Source organism: Sciurus carolinensis, chromosome 10 (genome assembly GCF_902686445.1).
Source record: "Sciurus carolinensis chromosome 10, mSciCar1.2, whole genome shotgun sequence".
Classification (NCBI taxonomy): Eukaryota; Metazoa; Chordata; class Mammalia; order Rodentia; family Sciuridae; genus Sciurus; species Sciurus carolinensis.
The window spans coordinates 46,901,269-46,922,729 of NC_062222.1; the positions used below are offsets into that span (position 1 = coordinate 46,901,269).

At 37.8% G+C, this 21,461-nt stretch overlaps 1 protein-coding gene and 1 pseudogene across 3 annotated transcripts in view; both read right to left on the reverse strand.

Annotated features, from left to right (window-relative positions):
• Mcub (mitochondrial calcium uniporter dominant negative subunit beta) overlaps positions 1-21,461 on the reverse strand; it is a 136,896-nt gene that overhangs the window by 108,488 nt on the left and 6,947 nt on the right. The window lies entirely within an intron of this gene.
• On the reverse strand, positions 706-10,212 carry LOC124994484 (torsin-1A-interacting protein 1-like; annotated as a pseudogene).

A 21,461-nucleotide genomic window follows, 5' to 3' on the forward strand; every position in this document is an offset into this window, starting at 1 on the left:
ACACCTGTAATCCCAGATCCTCTGGAGGCTGGGGTAGGAGGATCACAAATTCCACACCAGCCTTAGCAACTTAGTGAGAACCTATCTTAAAATATAAAGTACAAAGGGCTGGGGATGTAGCTCAATGGTAGAGCACCCCTGTGTTCAATCCATAGTACCAAAAAAAGTCATTTCTCAACCTAATTGGAATATTAAATGTGAAATTCCAAGAAAGAAAAGTTTCTAGATCAAAAGAGTCTTCTACTTTGATTACTTGAACCAGTTCAGAGTATAGGTTGAATGTCCCTAATCTGAAAATCCCAAATGCTCCAAAATTCAAAACTATTTGAACATCATGTTGGTTTTTCAGATTTGGGGTTTTGGGATTAGGCATGCTCAAATGGCAAAAACTGCACAAATATTCCAAAATTCAAAAACTCAAATCTGAAACACTTCCGGTCTAAGCATTTTATTTAAGGAATGTTCAATCCATATCACCTTTTAGAAAACATAAATTTACTCAAGGATTTAAGGAATTTTACATGAGAACCTGAAATGTAACTGAAAACTTTTTTTTTTCTTTTTTTTGGGGGGGTGCTGGGGATCAAACCCAGGGCCTTGTGCTTACAAGGCAAGCACTCTACCCACTGAGCTATCTCCCCAGCCCCTGAAAACTATTATTGTAAACAATGGTACAGTTGCATTATAAAATATTATGTAACCATTATGTTTAGTAAGACTTTCACAAATATATTAATAACTGACACATCATTAAAACTTTATGATGGGGCTGAGGCTATAGCTTAGTGACAGAGCACTTGGTTCAATCCTTAGTAAAGGAAAACGTGACACAGATGAGCAACGCAGAAACCAGGCAAGGAGATTCACACATAGAAAGTTTTATTTGCCAGTCAGGGTCTGACAAAGGCCAACACTTGGGAAAAGCAAGAAAGGCAGGAAGAACTTAGCTCTGGGATATTTTATAGTGCGGTTTGGACGGCTTACATAAGGTTGCGTGAGCTCCTATGAGCTGCTTGCGTAACAACTTACGGTGGGCTGCCAGGACAAGTAAGGGGATGTCCCCATGGGGTGGTTAATGAGAGGTGGGAAGTGGAAGTTATATTTTAACTCATGTTTTCTCTGTAAGTACCCCTCTAGGGCAGGAAAGAAACTTATGGTACAAATTTAAAATGGCTGCAGAAATGCTAAGCCTTGGACCTAATACTTATCACCACATAAAAATAAACAAATAAAATAAAGGCATATTGTACAACTCCAAAATAATTTTTTAAAACTATGATGTAATTGGTATAACTTTAATATAAAATTTATCAATTTTATTTTAGAGTTCATAAAGGTTTTACTTTCCTATATATTCTTCTAGTACTTCTAGATTTTCATATTGAGTTCTTTAATCTATGTAAAAATTTTTTAACATATGAAAGGAATTTACACTCTTCTAGTTCTCCAAATGGACAATCAATTATCCCCAAACCACTGATTCAATAATCTGCCCTTTTCTTACTGATCTGAAATTTCACTTATTATAATATACTAAATTCCCATTAATATATAGCTTGTTTCTCTACTCTGTCTTTCAATTCCTGATCCATCTAGATATGACTAGATCAATGCTCCAGTTTTGGGTTTACCTTAGATGACACCTGTCAGAGCAAGTCACTTCTAACACTTCTTTTTACAAAAATGTCTAGACTGTTCTATTTCTTTCCTGATAAATTTCAAAACTAGATAATGAAAAATCCTGTTGCACTGACTTTGCAGGTTTAATTATCAATTTTTTTTAAGAGGAGGAAATGTTTATTTGGGCTCATGATTTCAGAGATCTCAGTCCACAGACAGCAAACTTCTTAGTTTTGGGCCCAAGGTGAGGCAAAACATCTAGACAAAAGGGCATAAAGGAGGAAAGTAGCTCAGGATGTGGCAATCAAGAAGTGGAGAGGAAATGAGCTCCTTTCACAAGGGACAAAATATAATCCCGAAGGCATGCCTCCAGTGACCTATCTCCTCCAACCATATCCTACCTACCTACAATTACCATTTGGTTAGTCCATATCAGTAAATTAAGTCATTAATTAGGTTACAACTTTCATAATCGAATCATTTTACTTCTGAACATTCTTGCATTGTCTCACACATGAGCTTCTGGGGGGATACCACAAATCCATACCATAACATCCCATCCCTGGTCCCCAAAATTTCATGCCCATCTCACAATGCAAAATACATTTACTCCATTTCCAAGAATCCCATAGTCTTAATAGTTTTAGCATTGACAGAAGTCAAAGACCAAAGTCTCCTTTGAGACACAAGACAAACTCTCATTTTGAGCTTCTATAAAAATCAAAAGCAAGTTACATATATTCACTATATAATGATCCAGAGTCAACATTTCTATTCCACAAGGGAGAGATAGGGGCATAGAAAGAAGGGATGGAACCCAATCAAGACCAAAATTCAGCTGGGCAAACAAGTTCTGCAGTTCCACATTCAGCATCTGGGGCATATGAGACTGTGATGTTCTCTCCAAAGGGCTTATTAAGCTCTGCCCTTATGGCCTTGCTGGTTGTAGCCCACATGGCTTTTCTCTTGGCTTGTCTCTGCTTGATTCCTGCAGCCTTCCTCAGCAGATGTTCCACACTGCTAGCATCTTTTACTCTGGGGAAGGGGTTTCTCCACTATAGCTTTGGCTTCCTTCTCATATCTTCCTGAATCACCCTACAAGGGAAGCCCACAGGAACTCTAATCCTGTTGCATTTTGCCTGGCCTTCCAGGTCTTCCTTTAAAATCTTGGAGGAAGCCTTCATGACCCACTAACTTCAGCATCCTGCATTCCTACAGAACCAATACCACATGGCTGCCACCAAGGTCTTTTATCATCTTGAGCAACAGCCAAGCTTCTTGGAACAATCCTTGTACCAGCCTCTGAATTCCTGGGCGGGGAAGCATGGTGAATAAACCCTTTCTGCAAGCAGGATGCCCCCTGGCCTCTTCTCAAACATTTTACTTATAAACCCTTGGGTCTGAGATTGGTGTGGACTTGCCACTTGCTGAGATGCCCTCAAGCCAGCTTTCCTACTGTTTCTGGGTTAAGTACTTAGCGTGTCTTTAGTGACTATACTCTCTTTAACAACCACACCCTCATTAGCCCCAGTTTTACTTGCACTTTTCTAGCCAACTTCAAGTTTTTCAAGTATTTCTGCTTTGCTTTCTGCTCCTGATTATCACAGTAAACTTGGCTAAAAGCTGTCAGTAATATCCATGCCACCATATAAATGCTGTGCTGCCTTGACATTACCTCTGCCAGATTAATTAGTCCATCACCTTTCAATTCAGTCATACAAAAAGTCTCAGGACATGGGCAAAATGTAGACAACTTCTTTGCCAGAATGTAACACGGATGGCCTCAAGTTAAATTTCCAATAGTCTTCCTTTTCTTCTGAAATCTCACAAGCCAAGTCTTTACTGCCCACTCTCCTATGAGCATTCTAGTCTTCCCATCAGAATTGCCCACTAAGCTCCATTTACAATATTTTTAAATATATTTTTTAGTTGAAGATGGGCACAATAACTTTATTTTTATTTTTACATGGTGCTGAGGTTCGAACCCAGTGCTTCACACATGCTAGGTAAGCACTTTACCACTGAGCCACAACCCCAGTCCCATTTACAATATTCTAAAGTTTTTCCAGCTTGCATCTCTAAACTTTTCAAAAATCCCTCCACCCACAAACTAGTCCCAAAGGTTTTTGAACCATGTAGTCAGGTTAGTCACAGCAATGATCCCACTTCTCAATATCAATTTGTTTCAGACAGTTTTTTGTGTTTCTTTGACCAGAAGACTTGACAAAAAAAATCTTAGAGGAGGAAAAGTTTATTTGGCGCTCACAGTTTCAGAGGGCTTAGTCCACAGTTGGCTGACTCCATAGCTCTGGGTTCCAGATGAGGCAAAACATTGTAGTGGAAGAGCATGGTGGAAGAAAGCAGCTCAGGACATCAAGGAAGCAGAAAGTTCATTCTTTATATTCTACTCAGTCCCCACAAAAATCTTGAGTTACTAAAATTGGTAGACAGCTATTAAAAGCAGGAGTTAAGGTGGTCACAGTAGCACACATCTGTAATCCCAGCTACTTGGAGGCTAAGGCAGGAGGGTTTAATGTTCAAGGTCAGACTCAGCAACTTATTGAAGCCCTAAGGAACTTACCAAGACCCTGACTCAAAATAAAAAATGAAAAGGGCTGAAGATGTAGCTCAGTGGTAAAGTGTCTTTGAGTTCAATCTCCAGTACCTAATAAATAAATAAAAACAGGGGTTAAAATGCAAAGTCTATGAACTAGGAGTGGGTGGTAGAGAATTCTCATAGTGACATAGCACCAGGCCCTTGTCTTCTTGATAGCCATCACAGTAAGAACAGGCTGACTTATTTCACACTTACAACCCAACAGAAAGATGTCAATATGTAAGGAGAGAGATTTGTGCCTGCACTGAAACTAACAAATGCAACCCTTCATAAGAGATAAAAATAGCAGAGGACTCTTCAATGGAGTGGGAGCATGGCAATACAATGAGATTCTTTAACATGGCATGTCCAATACCAAACTTTGCTAAAAGCTGATGATTTTAGCTTCAGAATACAAACATCAAAGTCTCCACAATAAGCACACAAGTGTCTATTTGGCTGACACAAAGTAAAACACACTGACTTTAGTGAAAGACACAGAACTCTTTCTCACTGAAGTCAAAGAAACTTCTCAGATGCTGCCCAAGGAACAGTTACATGACAAAACATATCACCATAGCAAAATGAGAAACAATTACAGGTTGCAAAATTTTATCCTGACTTGTGTCATCTTTTAACAGAAATATTTTTAAAGATAAGAAACAGCTGATTTCTTTTAAAATATATATTCCTTATTTAAAATATTTTTTAGATGCTGACAGACCTTTATTTTATTCATTTATTTATATGTGGTGCTGAGAATTGAACCCAGTGTCTTACACATGCTAGGCAAGCGCTCTACCACTGAGCCATAACCCCAGTCCCTAAAAATATATATTCCTGCCAGTTCATGTGCAACTAATTCTACCTTGACCTTCTGTTAGGACACTGAGGTCAAGAAGCCATCAAGAATTTGTAATTTGACTTCTACAGCTGAAATGGTAAAGCTCTTGCTGAACTAAGTAATTAAAACTAACTCCTTAAACAAATGAACCTTTTAAGATCTGTTCATTTGATACCAGATGCAGCTCTAAGGTTTCTGTACTTTAGCTCATATTATAGCTATTAACTACTTAGGGATTTTGCTTCTAATTATTTCAAATCTATCAACTAAAATAGCTAACAAGTTTTTGATTTTCTGCTGTGAGAATTTTTTTCAGTACAATTAAGGCAGCAAAGTTAATACTTAGGAAATGTAAAAAGATACATTTCAGTTTAATTCATTTACAAAGCTTCCAGCAGAGGATTGTACCTGTTTTTAAATTGGGCCATTTCTTAGAAAAGATTAAGCTTTTGATCTCAATAACTATGCAACCCTTAAACAGTGTTATAAAGTAATCATTTAAAGAATATTTCTCATTTAAAATTGAGAATTTTTTTCTTTGCAGTGCTCTGATATGAACCCAGGGCCTCTCACATGCTAGGCAAGTACTCTGCCACTGAGATACACTCCCAGCCCTAGAATCTTGTTCTTGGGGCTGGGGATGTAACTCAGGGGTACAGTGTATGCTTAGCATGTGTGAGGCCCTGGGATGGAGACCCACACTCCCCCACACGAAAAACAATCATTTCCCACTAATTTTTGTTTCACGCTTGTTGTTAACTTTTGAAAAAGTTTTATGGTACTTTATAGAGATTTGGCTCATTATTTCTTCTCTCGCCTAATTGTTATTTTCAGTTAGGCTTTAAGTATCATTTTTATTTTGACCCATTCTTCGAATAAACTTAAAGTAGATTGTAATACACAAATTTTTTGGTTTTGTTAATTTTATTCTGTTTGGTACTGGAGACTGAACCCAGGGTCACTTTACCACTGACATAATCAAGTCCCATTTTTTACTATTTTTTGAGACAGGGTTGCCCAAATTATTGAGTGTCCCACTAAATTGACCAGGTTGGCCTCAAACTTGTGATCCTCCTGCCTCAGGTTCCCAAGTTTCTGGGATTATAGGTGTGCACCATTGTTGCCTGGCTACATAAATCTTTCCTATGTGGCAGTGGGTAGATATTGTGCACTCTTATAGGTGTGTTTAATAAATTTAGAAATCAGTTCCCCTTCCTCAGATATATTAATCATTATTTGCCAGAAAAGTATCATAAATTTACCTATCCACAATGCAAATGCCACTTTCTCCATGCAGCACCCCTGAGCAAGTGCAAAACCTGCACAATTCTATGTGGTGGTCCTGATTTGCTTTAAATGTGAGGTTTAATAAAAGTTTCAACTAAATGTGCTATGAAGGAAAAAGAAACCAATCCACACAATTTGGATTTCAAATACAGAATTATGAATTTTAAAGTACAAAAGTAAAACATCACACATGGTCCCTGATCTCAGAGAATGTTTGTTCTACTTGAAATAAAGTACAAATCACAGAAAACTCAATGGTGTATAATATAATCAATGGCAATGAAACAAGTGAATCAGGTTTTAGGTAGAGTTATTAAGGAACACTGGAGACTGAACTCTAATGGACAGGATTTGGATATGTGAACAGAAGGAAACTAGGATGTGGAAATTGTGATACCTTCAAATAGCAAGATGCGTTTTCTAGTTACTTGTTTAATTCATTTTTATCATGTAAGAATTAAGTAGGCTGCCTTCATAGGATTAATCTTGGGTTTGCCCAAGTCTAGTTTATTTCAGAGCTTAGTAAAAGAGAGGAGAAAAATGGGGCAAGGTAATTTTAGTGCCAAGTACAGGATTAATTATGAGAACCTCGATTTAAGCCCTGGTTCCACTACTTATTGTGTGAATGATTTAACCTTTTTAGGTTTCAAATTTGCCCACCTATAAAAGATAAATAGCCGTGTGACAATGCCATGTAGCAATTACATGAGACTCTGTATATAGAGAGTAATTTGTAATAAGTTACTCTTAACAAGTTATCACATTTTCATACATTGGTCAACCATTTGGATTTCAAGAACTACATTACTATAAATTAGTTTATGTACACACAGAGAATAATTTCAAAATGTAAAACACTGGACTATTTTCCTTGTGGGGGGTGGGATGGTTTGACTGAGAGGAGATATATCTATGTACTAGTTTAATTATAATCTTGCTACAAATATAATACTAATCCCAATTGTTTTGAAGTTCTTTGCCCAATAGTCCGATTATCTGAAGTTGCACTTGACATCTGACTTGTGAAGAATTAGTCTTTTAATTAATTGAAGTTAATTAATTTCCTCTTCTATAAAACCAACTGCTTTTTTTTACTGTTGTTTTATTTTTATTTTTTTACAAACCAAGAAAGTAAGTTTATTTAAGTTACTAAAATAGCTTTTAAAGTCATTTACACATCAGCTGCTCAATTATTTTTCCTGAAAGATGTAAAATTACTGGTAGGTCCAGAATTATAAGATTTTATGAAAACCAAAGCAGCTGACAGGTGAGAAAGGTCAGTTTAGATGCAAAGTTACAACTAAAATACTACAGCAGTGCAGAAATACAGCTAACATTCTTCACATGTGGTGAACTTCATTATCTTTTTGGTTTAAGGGTCTCTTAATAAAACTCATCATGTGCATAGTAAAATTTTAGATTTGTATAGAGTGTCACTAAAGAACTTAGACTGCAACAAATGGGCAAGCAGAAAATTAAATAATTCTTCAATAGCTCAGGATGGCTGGTTAACAAACTGTGTACCAATTCCTAAAATCATAATGCTTATTTCAAAAAAACCCCCAAATTTCTGGTTAGGTCCAAAATAAACTGTTCTGAATTTATATGCCCTTAAGAGTCAAATGAGCAAATATATTAAACCTCATATATATAGGCTTTAAAAATCCTTGGGAGAATCAAGAATTTCTTGAAGGAAGGAAGGACAGGGAGAGAAAGAAACAAAATACATCCCACCAGATTTCACTGAGGTCACAGTTCAGATGTCTGACTAACCTACTGCTCAGTGACTTAATGCAACATTTCATCTTCAAGACGCTTTCTCTTCTGCATTCTCCTTTCCACAATTTCTCTCATCCAATTCCTCTTTCCCACGCTCCAAACACAAAGGAAAAAAGATCTAAATACACACCCATACAACCTCTCATTACTTTGGTTCCTACAAGCAGAAGCTGTAGGATTGGGGAACTCACAACTCAATAGTATAAAAGTAAACATAATGGGAAAGTCCATGTTATAATCAGAGAGCTGCCTTGCTAATAAAAAACTGTGAAAAATCTAAATTAAAAAGTGGGGACTGTTCATAGGAAAGGAGCTTAACTCCTTTCACTGTCACACCATAGCAATACAGACTCAGTCCAGAATCAAAACAGATCTTCTATGGGACTGCATGTAATTTACTCTCCTAAATACCCTTAACATAGCTTTATAGAACAGAGAAATGATTCTCTCTAGTCACAGATAATTAGGCTGAATAAACCTAATGTTTACACAAATTAGATGTTCTAAGAACTTCCTTTAAAAAGAAACCAGTTCTTTCAAAAAGTGCTCTGAATTTTGTCTCTGGATACAAAGTATGAAAAATTCTTAGAACTTGAGACATGATTTTCTCTTCTTCCAACCCCTTACATGCAGATGCCCCTTTTCAGGGCACTTTCAGGTTGCACAGGCAGGACTAAGTGAGAAATTCGGCTCCAGAGCTCATTCAGTTTGTCTAGGTCCATATGATTGTAGGAGCTGGGTGTATTAAAGTTGATGAACTTCACTTTGAGGAAATCCCTCACTTTTTCTTCAATTTCTTTTAGGCCTAGACTGGTTCCGAGTGTCTCCTCTTCCAACAAGACAGTCAGAACTAAGGCTACATCTTTGAAGGCTGCATCTTCATGGTCACAATATTTATAGAAGATCAAAGTAGAGCATGCAGGCAGAGACTCCAAGCGGTGTACCACTGCCGCATTCTGGCTATTTTTGAATCCGTTGCTCAGCTGCTGATCTATCTCTAGTTTGACAACATCACTGTCTTGAGCAACTTTGCCTGTCCCATCAATCTGGATGGCACGGACACCACGGAAGGAAGAATAGGCACCGGCAATTTGTCCGCTCAGACACTTAAGCACTTCTTCGGCATCTCGGGCAGCAGTAAGCAGCAAGATAGCAGGATGATTCTGAGGATGCGAGCTATTAAGATGATATTCCAGGAAAGTCTGGATTTTTTTCCATAGCTTCTCATCTTGACCTTGGTACTTAGTCATAAGTTGTTGCATCTGGTTTTGGAACTCTTGAACAGCAGTGGTTTCTACCTCAGGAGTACAAAGGAACCAAAACCTCCCAATAGCAAGAGTAGCTATCAGACAAAGCAGCCACCACCTCCATTTTCTCTTGACAAAAGATTCATTTTGGGATGGTTCAGCCATTTGTTGTCTGGTGGCTGATGGAGGTTGGTTTTTAAATTCCAGTTTTTTAATACTGTTATTTTGCATCCTAGTCCTCATTCTTACATTTTGTTCAATACATTCCTGAGGATTTTTTTGATATCCTGAGCTCAGCACTGAAGGCTGCTTTCCATGAGCTGTGAAGTCTTGACTTTGTGATAATTGCCAAAGTGATTATGGATGTTGACCAGATGATCTGATGGTTAGATCTCCAGATTCAACAGAATCCCTGGATCTGATCTTAACAGTAGTGACTTCACTGTAAGAGCTATGTTGATCATCATCTTTGGTTTCTCCTCCTTTGGAGAAATTGCTCTTCTGTAAGACACTGGATGCTTCTAATTCACTCATTTTACTACTTCCACTGGTTTTGTTAGGTGAATCAGATCTTGGGATTCTTACTGGGGTTCTACATAGGCTAGTTACAGGATCTACACTTGCCACTGCTGGAGCCTCGTGTGTTCTCCTGACAGTTTTCTTTGAGACTGTCTGTCTTATAACGGTTTGGTAAGATGGTTCATCCTCTTCAGAGGACAGTGAGTCCTGTAACTCTCTCCTGGTGGTAACCAGTGACATGACAGCTGTAGTGGAGTCTGTTGTGAGTGCTGCTACAGAAAGAGGGTAGTCCTTCATGTCTTCATCTCCTCGGCTTCCTGGGGCTGAGACTGCCTCCACTGCAGAGACCGAAGGTCCAACTGCTTCTTCTGACAGGAAAAAAAAAAGTACATTTGGAACTTTATTCAGTAGTTTGTTTAATTATCTGTTTCTCTGGAACTTCTAAAGTAAACTTTAGGAAATTTTATACTTTCATATCCTTAACATGAAACTAGTATGACTAGGTCATAATTGTGGTATTTTTAAAAATTTAATTAAATAATTCTTATAGAATTCAAGCATCCATTTTCAAATATGAGTCAAGTTTTAGCAACATTTGAAGCTCTTTTTCAATTGAATCAACATAATCAAAACCTGAAATGATATTCGTTCGTTTGTTTTCAAAGTAAGAGACATACCTCCACAACAAAGCAGGCAAGCTGTTGGGAGTGCAGGTCTTACAGATGACAGGTGGGGTTTGGGCCTTGGTTGCTTCATCAGTTGATCAAAGTACTGTGGTAATGTTGGCACTTCCTCCCAGGACTGCAGTGAGTAGGAAAGAGCTTTTGACAGTGTACACACATGCTGAATATGACCTATCATTATATATTATTATTAACCGAATGAAGGGGGTGCTGAATTCAAGAGCTGGTTAGGAAAAAAAAAAAAAAAATATATATATATATATATGGCCTTGTATATTCATTAAGCAAGTAAAGTCTTAGCCTAGATTTAGAATTTTGCAATTTCAGTTAGAATGTTAATATTTAAAGTTACAATGTTAATATTTAAAGGAATGATTAATAATTTGAGTATCTGGCTTGGCCCGTGACTCAGGGTTATGGCCCCAACTCCTCCTCCTGGCCCCTCTTCCCCCTGTAACAGTGCCCTACACCATCCCAGTGGTTCCCCTGCACCCACATCTCTGTGAACAATCCTTTGTACATAAACTCTCTTCTAATTATCCTAATCTGAGTGGGCCATCTGTTTCCTGTTGGGACCATGAATTATGCGATCACTTGACACTCTCCCTAGCAGTTCAGAGCATTTCCATACCATGTTATCCTTTATGATTTTAGTAGTATCTCTCTCTTTTTTTTTTTTTTTTTTTTGCCAATTTGATAACCACTCCCCTCAAAAGAAAATGTTTTACTTATTGTTTTGCAATTCTTTGCTAACAATGAGGCTGACCTTTTTTCATGTCTATTTATAGTTTTTCCCTCTTTTCAGAATCACTCATGTTCTCTGCCCACTCTCTACCAAGATCTTAGTGTTTTCTTCTGAGTTTGAATAATCACTTCACATATATTTATTATTTGTATGACAGAAATAAACATCTACTTAGTTTAAGCAAGAATGAAAATTTACCCAAAGGACACAGGTATGTCTCTCACGGGGCCTAAATAGAAGGATTCAATTAAACCTTGGGAATGGACTGTACTCAGGGACTGGAGAGTAATATTGGGACCTGGAAGTCCTCTTGATCCACATTTCATTCTCCTCCTCTCTCTATATCAGCATTATTTTGCATATTACTGCAAACTGATTTTCACTGTTTCCTGGTCTGCACAGTAGAAAATAGGCACTACCTAACAGCTTCATGTAAGACTCCACTATTCAAAAGGGCAGCCGGTGGGGATGGGAATCCTAGACTCAATTCCATATTCCTGGGTCAGATGGCAAGTTGAATGAAGGTCATGTTGTACTAAAATGGCCAATTCTGCTGAAGCATGTAGGTAAGAATAAGGAAGTTTCCAGAAAAGCAAGATGACAGGCAGAGACCACAAAGCTGTTTTCTAAAGTCTCAAAATCAAAAACGTTACTACACTAAAACATAATATTAACAATTTTATGGTTACTATTGCACCTAAGAAAGACCTTTTAATAAAGCCTAATAGCTTTAAATAAATAGCTATAAACATTAAGATATTTCCTAACCCAGTACAATCCATTAGTGTAATTTCTCTCCCAGAAAGGTTTGACTTTGATGTTTTACTGCAACTGCAGGCACGACAACTACTGTTGATTACAAGGCTTACTCACTGGCACAAATGCCAACTGCACTAATTAAATGGCAATACAATCTCACTAAATAGAATAAACTAATTAAATGAATCTGCCTGGACTCATTATTAAGTGAATTCAAATGGAAAGAAGGCCCATAACCTGAGAGCAGAGCAGCCAAGCCCAAGCAACAGTCATGGGCAGCATGCTGATGTTGATTCCAGACAAAACCCAAACCCTTTACAGAAAGATTAATAATTTTATAAAAATAAAAGGCTAAAACAAAACCACTCCCACTAAATAGTTATTGCACTGTAAATAAGCCAAAGCTTTTTCTTAGTGGGCAAAGCAGATGGTAAGGAGTGGGAAGAGCAAAGGATGGATGGCAGCTGGCTACTTTTTAGCTAGGCATTTGAGTGTATCAATTTCTAAACTTCAGCAGCTTCTGACTTTGTGATAGGTATCAAAGCTGGGTACCTGCAGGACCTCAGAGAACAATGAAGATGAAAGGAAGTGTAAGGATCAAGATCACTCTCCCCATCTTCCATTTTGATGTGGGTCAGTCCCAGCTCCCAGATCCCCCTATTCAAGTCCATTTCTTGGCTTCTCAAAAATCATCCCCTTGTCTTCCTATTTACTTAGTCTAAACTCCTCACACAGTTGTTAAGTCTCAATTTTTTCAGATCTCTGTGTCTTACCCAATCCACATTTGATTTGGATTCTAAGTTCCTGGAACAGCCAAGTGATGCTCCCTTGATTTCTGTTCTGGTAAACTATCACTTCTTTACTATTGTCCCGACCGTGGCTCTGTCTCCCATTTCACCTTGGTGTGACCAGCTTGGCTATGTTCCAGCGCAGCAGCCACCTTTAAGTCCTGCAAAGGTGCTGAGGTGCTGCCTCACTCCTCCTATGATGGTTACCAATGTATTGCCTGTTCGCTCTAAATTTGCCTTTTGACTGCTCTGTGAAAATGGATCTGGGCCTCTAAATACATTTTGTTTGCTGGCTGGCATTGAAGTCTAGTCAACAGGGGACATTGGAGGGACACTGAAGGAGGGAAGAGGGGTTTGCTTCCTGGTTCCTGGGCTGGAGAAGTCATCTGGGTTCAGTGTCACAGGAGTGTGCTAAGTGATCTGGAAACTTCTAAGTCTGCTTAGCAGACTCCTATGACACTGAACCCAGATGGCTTCTCCAGCACTAGACTTCCGCAGCACTGGTGGGTTCTCCATTGATTAACAGCCAGAATAACAAACAGTTGCTTACACTGAGCTGTTCTGCCAACCTATTTTACCCAGTCTTAGAGGTGGGGAGGTTTCCTTGCTCTGAAGCAACACAGAATGACTAACTTCACATGATACTGTCTCAGATAGCTTACTTTCTCTTTGCTTTCTTTTCACCAGGTTAAAAACATGCAGTCCCTTTAATCATTTCCTATATGAATTCTCAACATATTTTTATCACCTTCTTGATACAACTCCCTCTTCATTGACTTGTCAGTATCCTTTTTAAAGTATTGCCTAGTAACAAAATACAACACCCCTGATAGTCTGACAATCCTGATATAATGTAACAGGACTATCAACTGCTGTGACCAGGATGCTGCACTCCTTTTCAATCTGTGAGGAGTCACACTAGTGTTCTAGAACCCCACATTCATGAGAGGCATACAGGTGACCTGAAACACAGATCCTTTGCACACATCCTATACTTTTCTCCCCTACTGTGAGAAACTATTTTTTCTAGCAATGCAAAGTTAGTTTTCTTTTACTATCTTTAAAGCAATGGCCAATATATGCTTAACAAGACCAGATTACTCTGCTGTATTGTAGGATAAGGATAAACCTATAGAAAAAGACAAGATCTACAATGATCTTCTGTATTTTGACACTGCCAGGTCAGGTTCAGTTTATGTCAATAATAGTATTATATATTTCTAGAATTGTATATATAAAATATATATATATATATATATATATGTATATCAATCATAATATAACCCTTAGGACAATGCTTTACTTGAAGCCTTACATTTCACAATTACGCAGTGTTCAAGTTCAAGGATGTGTACTATGGCAATCTAGCCATTTCATTGTGTAAAACAATAATAATATGTAAGTACCATGAAAAGTAATAGGAAAGGAAAACATCTCTAATATCACAAAGTTATACATTTAAGACTGTTCAGTGGCGGTATTCAAGCCTGACAAATTAAAATTAAAAAGCACATGTCTATGTCTAAAAAACGTGAAAAGTAAAAAATGTGGTGAGGAAACACTATACAAGGTTATGCTAATAAATCTTTCTAATATGCCCTGAATTACTATAGATTAGTTTCAGTTTTATACAACATACAAAGATACCTTTTATTTTAAGAAACAGTAAGTTAGTATTTTCAAAATGATCTAGAATTTCCTTTTAGACTATAAGTCATAAAATGCCATTAAATTCATACACTAAAATATGCATGTTACTTTTATAACTTTTACTATTGTTCATTCACCTAATCATAATTTCTCTAAAGGAAGTCCTTCTCTCAAACCTTATTGTCAGCATCTTTTCTCAGCTTTATCTTTTCTTCCTTATTAGGTATCATTACATAAACTTGAATTCTGACTTTGAATTCCAAATGAACCTTGGTAGCTATTTCTCTTTCTTAGCTTAGAATGTACAAGTGAGACTATTCTCTTTCCTATTAAGTTACAGCCTGGAGGGCAGCTTATAATGAGCCCAGCAAGGTGTCAAATACTCCTGCTCCAGCCCAAAGTAAAAATGCTGATATTCCATCATTTCCTTTTTACTTTTTTTCAGGAAGAAATGAAGTTTTCCTGTAAACATCTATTTCTAGGAACCCCTTATAAGTGGGGCTCAGTAGTGCCTTGGAAATACTGCAATACTAAAAAGAAAACTACCCTGTTTCTGGCCAAGAGGACAGTGGCATATACAGCCAACTGTCCATTGAAATTCATTCATCTTCCACAGTAATCAAGTTTTACTGGACATGTAAACCTCTGAGCCTAGCCCATAATACCTTGAAAGACTAAAAAACTCTCTACTTCATTTTTTAACTGTGGAAGCCACATGCAGATGACAGAAGAATAGGTCAACTTAGGTCCCTTCATGACTGTGTGGTGCAGAGCTACTGTTTGACCCATAAAGTTCACCTCAGAACCATTTCCTAAAAGAGAAAACTGAAGTCTGTTAATAATTTAGACTTTTCATTACTATTGAATCTTTTGTTTCAGTAGCGCAGCTTATTCTAAACAATAAAGACACTGAAAAGTCATTTTTGGTTTTTAAAAAAAAGACTTGGGGAAGAAAAAGACAGGAAAAACATACACACACTGAACATAGTCCATAGTTCTAATGTCGGACCCAGAAGAAAGGCAAGTCACACCCTGGTTTAATGATAATTCTAAAGAGAAATAAATCTATTAGAATAACACCTGTGAATGTGCATTTCCTCTTGAACATTACTTCCTTACTCAAAGGCTTCACCTTTTCAATCATCATGCCACTTTTCCCATAATAATTAAAACTCAGCACAGGACTCTGATTCTTCCCTCAAGTTTAGACAGCAACTCATTCCACAGCTTAGGTTCTTCTTTCTCTCATACATGCAGGGGACTAGGGCCTCATGTTTAGGTATGTTGGGACTAATGACACATTAACTAACTCAGGCTGACTCCTTACTCCCTGGCGAGTGAGCAAGATCAAGGCCTCAAAGGCAGTGTCAAAAGTTAATGACGATAAATTGGACCACCGTCAGGGATTGGTTAACAACAATTCCGCGAACGTGATCAGCTCGTGCTTGCCATATAGTCCAATGGGACTCTTGCCTGCATGAACCCCCATGCCTTGCTGACCTTTAAGCTGATTGGTTCCCACCTAGCCCCACCCTACATAAAAGCTGTGCGATTTCCTCAATAAACGAGTTCCTGCTGTGACGGGTCTCCCTGACGCGTCTGATTGTCCTCCACCAGGAGGGCTGGGAGCAGGCGGTCAGTCTTACCTATCCTGGTCTGACCTTGTTGGGGAGTGTCCCCTTCCCTTGTCGCTGGTTGAAAGGGCAAGGGGGCTTAAGACCCCGACATAGGTATAAGCCTAACTCCAGAAAACTGTTGACATCTCCACACATCATCACACTCCACTGTAACTGATTCTTGTTATTCCAGCTCCATGTACAGTATCACCACTTGATGATATATCCTTTTTAAAGTGCTCACTTACCTTTTCCCACTTTACATACATTGGCTTTCTAGATCTAAATAAATCTTCTGGCATAACATTTCTATCACTACTACTAAAATCTATAGAGTCTATAGTATAGGGATTGGCAAACTATAGTCTATGAGTCACATCTGCTGCCATTTTTTAAAATAAATTTACTGGCACACAACTATTCCCATTCATTTAAGTACCTACTTTCATATTCAATGACAGATTTGAGTAGTTGAGACAAAGGTAGAAGCTGCAATTCCTCCAGTGTTTATCATCTGGACCTACACAGGACAAGTTTACCCACCCTTGGTATGGATTGACATTTCTCATACAATGACGGCACTCTTCTTGTACCTCATTCACTTAGCACAACTACATGCACCTGTACTAGTAAAACAAATCCAAAGATATATATGCCCAAAGTTGTAAAAGATATGATACCTGCTCTTCAGGAATTACAATACATAGAGAAAGAATATGCATGGGGAGACATACATGTTGATATAACAGATATACAAAAAACTAATACAAAAGAAAATTTGAGTACCAAATGAACAAAGAATAAACACCATATGCAGACATAAGAAGGAAAGGCAATTTGCATCCAGGTTATCAGGAAAGGCTTTATTTAGGGAAGTGGTAATGTCAAAGTTGGACTTCTAACCAGAAATAGAATGGATGAGTGGCAAGCCAAGTGACCACAGGCAAAGTGTTATGCTCTATAAAATATCCCACATTCATGTCTTGGTTGTTCTTCTCTTCCAGGTTTTAACCCTGGGTAACCATGTTTGGGGCTTCTGCAGTATCACTTTCTTTCTTTCTTTCTTTCTTTCTTTCTTTCTTTCTTTTAATATTTCTTTTGATGGTGATAGAACTTTATTTTATTCATTTATTTATATGTGGTGCTGAGGACCGAACCCAGTGCCTCACACATGCTAGGCAAGCACTCTATCACTGAGTCACAACCCCAGTCCCTGCAGTATCACTTTCTGGGAGCTTCCAATAGCATCCATCTCACCATGTCTCAATTTCTTAGACTTTTGGTTGGCCTGATCCACCGCTGGACAAGACAAGGCACAGGAAAACCTGCTATAACACACAGACCTAAAAATACAATGGAACTCAGTAGGTAGGCAGGTGGGGGCCACCGTGAGATCATCCAGGTATCCCTTCTATCTAGTTATTCCACCATCCTCTGAAGGGCTGTATACCCACCTACACAAGGTCCAGGCTGGCTCACCCCCTTCCACATCTTCTCTGTGACACATTAGAAGGGATAAAAAGGAGAGACTAATCTGCTTTACAATTAAAGATGTGGACTGGAAGTCATATTTATCATTTCCATGTCAAGTGGGATATCCAGAACTTAGCCACATGCCAATACCTGGGTGCAAAGAAGGTTGAAGAATGTAGCTTTGAGGAATAGTCTATTCTGCTAGAGAGAGTGACAAGGTTAATTTCGCCTGAGAAAATAGGCTATGAAGTAATAGAATATCACATAATCCATCCCCAACCTAATTTTTCAATATGGTGTTTCTCAAACTGAATTCTATCTACCACCATTTTGGGAAAAGTCATTGGGAATGCTGTGGGATAAAAGAGGTCTGTGATCAAACTCTTTTCTATCCTTAGATTGTCTCAATGCACATAAACAAAGTAAAATTTCCAAAAGTTTGCAGTAGAGGAACCTACTTATCTTGGTATGGTTTAGCCTCGAATTCTTCCAACTTATGAATGGCGAGGATTTGTTTTCCTGGAATATCCATTAACATCATAGGAAACATGTTCTGCAGCATATCAGTTTGTGACACAGAGTTTAATATAATAAGCATAATTCCTGTACTACAAGATTTTAATGTAGTATCTAAAACTCTAATGGAAGCCAAATCAAGGACTACACCTCACAGGGAAAAGTTCCTGCAGATAGATCAGACTGCTTATAGGCAACCACTTTCAGACTCCACTCTCTGTACTGATGCTCTTTCTGACCATTCAAAATATGCCTGCTAAAGCCTTACCCTGCTTTGTTCCCTCTAGGATTTATTGTCTCTAATATTTATTTGACCCTCATGGGCCAACTAAAGAAAGCACATATCTCTTTTTGATATGTAGGCACCTTATCTTCCATGTAGATTTTAAGGGGCTATACACAAGCCTTCAGCCTTGACACCAACTACTCAAAGTCCTCCACTGAGGTTTCAGGGCTCAGGCAAAAGGCATAACCAATTCTGAAGGCAAGAGAAATGTGGGCAATTAAAAGGCGACAGACTTGGGCTTAATCAGGGCTGGGGATATAGCTCAGTTGGTAGAGTGCTTGCCTGGGTTCAATCCCCAGCACCACCAAAACAAAAACAAAAACAAAAAAACAACAAAAAAACAAAGATCAGAAGCATAAGAAGCTGGACCTACAACCCACAGTAAACTAACCCAACCAGGGTGGGAGAATTAGAGGCTAACTTTCAGCTAAAATGTTTTTAGGAATTAAGGCAGAACCAATTCTTAGTTAGAGTTGGTCAGGGTGGTAGTAGTACAAGCAATGGCAAAGGCTCTGGTAACAGTTGAAATCTCCATTGTTATTCTATTTATTCATTCTGCTCTCAGAGTCTAGAAATATTGTGACCATGACTCAGTCCCTACATGGACCCTTTAAGATTTATAAACAAATAAGTTCCCATTTACATTTAGAGACCTCAGATTCCAGGAAGCTTAAGTAAATGGCTGAATGATAGTTGCTGTGCTGGATTACCAGTTCTGTATTTGAACATTCCTCAGTGTTCATAAACTTCCACACACCCTGCAGGACCTCCTTTGATGGGGCCCCAACACTGGAAGACCAATGGATGATAACCTTATTCATGCTAACTCCACACACCAAAGGAAAATATGCCCTCCTTCTGGAGTAGCAATCGAGGCACTGTTACTAAAAGGATCTATATTTTTCCTAATTCCAAAAATTATATATATATTTTTTAGGTTAAATGTATTTTCCAAAAGGTCTGTTTTATATTTTGCCCAGGAGTTGTATTTTACAAGTAATTTCTTATAACTGATTTTTAAATTAACATTCTAAATTACTTAAGTTTTAATGACTAAACTTTGGTACTAACATTAATAACTTTTGGCAATTACTAAGCAGCACTTCATAATTTTTTTAAAAGTATGATTTAATACTCTGAGAATTCATTAGGAAAAGTTCCTTTTCTATGGATAAAAGTGATGCTTCCCCCACATATAACCAATTATCCTAAATGAATGGGGCTAGGGAGATAGCTCAGTCGGTAGAGTGCTTGCCTTATAAGCACAAGGCCCTAGGTTCGATCCCCAGCACGCAAAAAAACAAAAAAAAAAAACCTAAATGAATACTACACTATTTGAGTAGCCAAGAAAATACTTCCATGCCAGGCTATCCTTCCTTATAGAATTTACATATTTTGTTAAATCACGTCAATAATTTAATGTTTCTTAAAAAGTTCTTTAAAAATCCTAATATGAAAGCATATCTGAAATAAAATAGCTAAAATATGATTTAAGACTACTGTTTGCTATAGAAAATGTAAAGTGTATAAAAATTATTTTCGTGAACTTTTTAAAAATCATCAATTACACAAGCCTCATATCACAAAAAGTACATAAGAATGCTTCAAGTTCCCCCTACTACATTAAGAGGAAAAGAGGAAATTAAGAAGGTAAAACCTGAAAAGAACGCATCATTAAGGCACTGTATATGCAGTGTTTCATTCTTTATTACTCATCCTTTCATTCCTATATCCAACAGCATTTATTATGTACCTACTGTGTCACAGCAGAGGGGATCAGAGATGGAGAAAGAATAATTACGACTATAATAGTTGTTAGAACCCAGGTGGGAAAACTACCAGCACAACTAACTGTAATTCATGGTTGAATGATGTAAGTACTGTGGAGCTGAAAAGGACAGTGTAATTAATTCTGCCTGCAGACATTTGCAGAGATTTCTCCAAAACTAGGGTAGGGTAGAATTCAGGCTTGAAGAAAGAGTAGAATTCTAGAGAGTGAAGAAGGTTTTGGAATGGGAGAGAGACACAGCTGCCTGAATAACAACTTAAACACCAATGAGGGGTGGAAATACATGACAAGCCACAAAAAAGCAGTATTAGATCAGCCATGCTGGGTTCAATCCCCAGTACTGAAAACAAAACAAATAAAAACACCATTTCCAAAGCAGAGTTGCAAAAATAAGTTATTGGGCTGTAAATGTCACCACAAATATATTCTCTATAAAAGGCTTAGAAAGCCAATGTTATGTTGGTATGTTTGTAAAACATTTTCCAAAACAAATTATTTTCCCCCAGGTTTATGGTCACATTATTGGCTGTAGAAAGATCAGTTATTCGTCAACATATTTAAAAACCCCCTCTTCAAATATCTCATTCAGACCACTAGGAAAATTCATATACCACAAACAAAATGTTTAACAAAGGAGAGCGCATCATATGATCACACAGAGAATGGAACCCTCTTCCTTCCTCCAGCAGGGTTCAGGGCAGTTATTATTTCCTGTTGTGCCCAAGAGGTTGAAAATAAGCTAACTCATTTTAAAAGGACCCCAAAATGTGATTTGAGCAATGTATTTATTATAAAAAGTTATCCATGCAATTGAATCTAATAGGACTACCACCTGTGTCTTTAGAAGTTCAAGAAAAATAAAAAATAAAAAAGAGGAAAAGAAAAAAACAAACCAAACTAAGTTATCTACTTAATCTAGAAAACATCAAAAGAGTCTTAGAGAGGGCTCATATTTGCCAGCCTGCAAGACATTTTCTGCCTAAAGTTTGCCACAACAAAGCTTTGCGAACCCATCAGTTTCTTGATATGAGGTTGTTTTACATCATTCTTTTTTCTGCTTCCAGGCTACAGAAATGTCAGCTCTGGTCCCATTTCTTACTAATCTTTCATGGTTCCCTATTTCTTGCCCTTAAATCTATTCCAACAAATTCTCTTCTTTGGACTTTGTTTATAGTGCAGATTCCACACATTCATTTTTCACCAATACTGTGAGTCCAAGAGAGAAATCTAATTTTCTCCTGAAGAGCTGCCAAAGTGGGGGGAA